The sequence below is a fragment of the Myotis nattereri genome, assembly GCF_964212035.1.
Source record: "Myotis nattereri genome assembly, chromosome: 18".
In the NCBI taxonomy this organism is placed as follows: Eukaryota; Metazoa; Chordata; class Mammalia; order Chiroptera; family Vespertilionidae; genus Myotis; species Myotis nattereri.
In genome coordinates this window covers 1,855,047-1,859,820 of record NC_138093.1, presented here as the reverse complement: position 1 = coordinate 1,859,820, position 4,774 = coordinate 1,855,047, and the positions used below count along the sequence as shown (strand labels likewise).

Here is a 4,774-nt window from a genome sequence, read left to right as displayed (position 1 = left end):
AAAGGGTACCAGGCCTTCACAACCCCCGTCCATCCTGGTGGGATTCACGGGCTGAGTTTCTGTACGCACATGCTATGGGTCTACTTTGATCACAGTAAGAAAAAAAAAATAATAATAGGTTTTTTTAAAAAAAGAATTTCTGCCCAGGTGCGTTCCGTTTCTTTTGCATGGCAGAGTTTAATCTTGATTTTAAAAAACCCAACATTTTAAAACACCCCTTTTTCCTACATGATGGTAAAGACACAGCCCCTGCTTCTGCTTTTCTTTAAGGAGAGAGGTGGGGATGGCTGAAACCGGGAAAGAGAATTTTATTCTCCCACCCTCCCCTCCCGTTCTCCTAAACCGTTTTAGGCGACATATGTTTGTTATCAGAGCGATGTGCTGTGAACACACAGCCATTTTCTTAGCAGCTTTCTGACTGTGTGCTCCCAGCGTCCCACAAGGCACTGGCCCTCTCCCCTCGGGAAGTCATGAATAAGAGACCAGGAAGCCTGCACGTCAGATCTTCCTCAATTAATCCACCATTAGCATGTTGGGGAGACCCACTCCGGGAGGGTGAGCAGCAGCTCTGGCAACCGCCGCCGACCCTCCCCAATTAGGCTCTGCTCAAAAAAAAAAAAAAAAAAAAAACTCTTTTGCAGAGACCAAGCCTCCCTCCCGGGCTGTCCGTGTTTTCCGTTTTCCTATTTTAACGTTTGGGGAGAGTGGCAGGCGACAGATGGTGGAGATCAGATCGATGTGATTGCATTAGATGACCCCCTCCCCTTCCCCACGCCGTTCTGGAAGCTCCATCCGCGGAAGGCGATCGCCGGGGACTCCACCGTGGACCCAGCCGCACGAGGACCAGGTCCCCTCCCAGGGCTTGTGAACCCGGACCGGCGCGCTCCGGAGGCAAGCGGCTCCCAGCGCCCCGCCTGCCTCGCCACCCAGCTCACCGCGGACCCTCCGGCTCCGGCACACCATCCCGGTCCCGCTGGAAACCTGGATGTAGAGGGTAAGCGCTTCCATTCGAGGCGACTGGGGACCGTTACTTGGCTAGACCGCAAGCCCAGGCTCAGCGAAGGTGCGGGGTGTGGGATGGGTCGGAGCGGCGGGCTGTGTTTACATGGATAAACGTGTTTCTTTTTGTCTGCGAGAGAGCTTTAGTCAGGGGCGATGTGTATAGTGTTTTTCCATTGATTGTACGAGGCGACTGCCACCCGACCCCCCCTTCCCCCCTCTCCCCTGCGTTTCCCCCCTTTCTACTGGAGAGGGAGGACGGGGGGAGAGGGAGGGAGGGAGGGAGGGAGGGGGAGGCGGGGGGAGAGAGCAGCATTTCTGCATTCGCTTAATTGGCTTAGTTCCTCGCACACGATGGCTTTGGTCGCGTTTCTTTATGTTATAATGTGGTCGCAAATGACCAAGCGTGAGACTGGGATGGGGTTTCGGAGTGCGGGGGACAGGGAGGGTGGGACAGGAGGGGCACTGCTTGGCAGTCCCTCGCGGTGGCCTCCAGAGATCAAAAGATGCTGGGAGCCCCCTCCCCCCACCTACCCCCTCTGCCCGAAAAACACCCCTCGAGGGATGGGGCGCCAGAGAAACGTGGGTTCTCAAAAACAGAGCTCGCAGGAGTCGATGCACAAAGGTACTTGGTGCGGACCTAGCCTCCCTCCGTGGATACCGCTCCGCCGCCGCAGGCTCCAGCTCAGGGTGCACCAGCCAAGTGTAAGTTCATCAGCAAACGCCCTGCTGCTGGCTGCGAGGGCTGCCTCCCCGTTCGGTTTTTGTGTGGAGGGTGGAGAGAGGGCAGGGTGGGGGGGTAGGTGGGCGAGGAGGGGGCGCCCGGGGGCTTAAGGAGGTTTGCTTGGGATCTGCACCCAGCGGCGATGTCTGGGAGGAAATGGTGCTCTCTGCTCGGAAGTCGGGCTGCCCCGCCGGAGCCGAGCCGAGAGCGGCCGCGGAGCGCGGGGCTGAGAGCGGAGTGCAGCCGCAGCCGCAGCCCGGGCTGAGCTGTCCACCGGCGCCGGTGCTGAAGCGGGGGGCACACGGGGTAGGTGGGCGAGGGCTGGCCCCGGCCACTTGGGGGGAAAGCCAGCATGCCTCCTGCGCTGTTGTTCCAGTTTCTGACCGCGTGAGTCTGTGGGTCAGCGTGTGTGTGTGTGTGTGTGTGTGTGTGTGTGTGTGTGTGTGTTTTATTTCAATGGCGAGGAAGCCAAACTAAAGGAGATTTTCCTCAGAAAGCCTTGAAAAGCGGTGTGGGTATTTGTGCTGTGATTCGGGGATGCCATGTATTGTGTATGCATGCGTGTGTGTCTATGGCTTGATACCATCCTTTTTTCGTACAAAAGGAATATTCCATTTGCTAAACCAACAGCTGCCTGGATAATGTTCTTTCTTGTTTTCCTTTTAATGTGAGTTGAGATTTAAATGGAGGAGTTCGGAGCAAATGGACACTTTGCTCACAGACTATTGCCTTACTTTCCCTCAGGGCTTTTGTTTCTAGGAGTTCAAGCTGGAGAGAACCTGTCAGCTTTCCGTGTGTGTGTGTGTGTGTGTGTGTGTGTGTGTGTGTGGCATGCCTAGGGAGACGCTCCCCTTTATAGCTATGTTAGGTAACAGGACTCATTAATTTGTGTAATTGGCATCGGTCTTCTCGTGAAAGGTGTACTTAAGAGTCACCTGAAAATATTGCAAAATAGGCTCCTAATGGGGCAGCACTGCTTTTCTTTTGAGTTCTCTTGGGCAGCAGACCTTGAATGTGAAGCAACTGGTCGTAAAAACCTAGGATTCATGTTGACTTTACTGTCTGCAAGTAACAGGTCGGGGACATGCGGAGCTGGTGTGTCTGGAGAAATGATATATTAAAACATAATGATAAGAGCCAGCCCAGCCTAAGTGCCCTAAATTGCAACCAGGTCAGTTAGCGATGAGTTGTGGTGGGGGGAGAATGCTGTTATATAATTACTCCTTGATGAAGAGCTGTTTGCACTTACATAATTTGAGGAATCATAATGTCTATGGCCATGCTGCCATGTCCCCTCCCTGTTCCGCTCACATGGATGCACGTCCATGTACTGGAGAGTATGGGGGAAAGCTAATTGAGAACTTTCGAATGGAGCTGAGCCCTGTCTTGGGTAGTGACGTTGCACCTGCCCATTTTGTGTAATGAACAATAAACCCCTGTTATCAGAATACTCATGCCGGGTCCAAGACAAAGCTTTCCCACTAAGAACCATATTGACCCTCAAAGAATCACAGAGCTCCTCTCTCAGAAAGCCAGCGTTACAGTCACCGTGCAAATGAGTGGTCACTGTTTATCTTTCTTACCACGATCTTTATGAAGACAGAGCCCAGGGTGTTTCTGTCCAGGTGTTCACAGAGATGCATCCGTCCTGTCTATGTAGAAGGTGGGCTAGGGAAGTACACTTACATCATGGGACTACAGAAACGGCGCCTAAATCATAAAGACTCCACCAGCTTGTCAAACTCAGGGAGTTGTGCTACTATGGAAAATGAGTTTTATTGTGTGCTCAAAGCTGTTTTTCCCTCTAAAAATCATGGTGTTGCGTAGCTCCAAGGCCTTCCAAGGAGAGATGACTGTTTGGGTGGATCTATCAGTATTTGATTCAAGTAGTAAATGGAGCCAGCGTTTATTTTCTGTGATCATGCATTTCCCCAAAACACCCGGCTGGAATGTCACCCATGCGTGACCCTGTCTTTATCGGAGCTGCACTCCTCCTTCAAGCCGTCTAGGCAAATACATCTGTGATGTGTGTGTGTGCTTAACTATGCCTGTCTCCTACAGGGCTCCTCGCTGCCAGGACTCCCCATCTAAGCACCTGAGTGGGCTGGCCGAGTCGGAGGGGTGCCCAGCAGAGCGAGGGCAGAGGAAGGCTCTGGGGGGGCAGAAGGTAAGCGAAAGGTTACTCGTCACACCCATCCTGCGCCCCAGAGCCATCCCACTCCCCACACCCCCTCGCCTGGCTGGGCAGACCCCGCACGCACGCTCCGCTCCTCCCGCGTTAAGTGCTTGGCTTGTGATTTGTCTTTCAGAATTGGAAGGAGAGCAGCCATTCGGCTGTGGGCAGGAAGCAGCCGCACAGAGCGCAGCTTTGGATCCTTCTGGAGGGAAATCGAGTTATGGATTATGGTCCGGGTCAAGCTCAGCCCAGCCCAGCCCAGCCCAGCCCAGCCAGGGGCGGGCTCAGCGGCAGCCAGAGTTGTGGCAGCAGCGGAGGCGGAGGCAGCGGCAGCAGCAGCGGCCCGGCTCTCTTCGGTGACGGGTATTCTTGGGTGGATAATACGGATTACGTTGTTATTGCTTAAGAATACGCGTAGTCGAGGAGAGTACCAGCGGCAGGCGGCAGCGGCCGCCCCTCCCGGCCCACCAGCGGGCCTCTGAACGCCGGTGGTTGCCAAGGTAGCACTTTTGGATCTTTGCCTTTTGCTGGGTGTTTTCACTCTGGGTCGCGCGCGCGCGTTAGGCGATTACAAGTCGCGTCTCACCAGAAAGGCTCTGCGCGCCGCGCTTCGGTGGCGCGGGCTATGCAACGGGTGCGCGCGGGGGCGGGGGTCCCGTGGCGGGCCGGTCGGGGAGCCCGCAGGGGTGGGGGTGGGGGTGTCGGAGCCCCCTGCCTGCCAGGGTCCTCTCTGGGGCGTTTAGCGGTGCCGGGAGAGGCACGCTCACCGGCGGGCGAGCGCCTGGAATTGGGGATGTTGGCAAGGCTGTGAGCGCTTGGGCGGCGTTGCAAGTCCGGAGCTGGAGCTCCATGGAGGGTCTCTGGAGGGAGGGGGG

At 55.6% G+C, this 4,774-nt stretch overlaps 1 long non-coding RNA gene across 1 annotated transcript; it reads left to right on the top strand.

The window, feature by feature from the left end:
- The first annotated feature begins 386 nt into the window (after window positions 1-386).
- Window positions 387-4,279, top strand: LOC308534438. Its single transcript, XR_013997194.1, has 3 exons — window positions 387-994; window positions 3,785-3,890; window positions 4,033-4,279. It is a non-coding gene; the product is annotated as an uncharacterized lncRNA (long non-coding RNA).
- The last annotated feature ends 495 nt before the right edge of the window (window positions 4,280-4,774 follow it).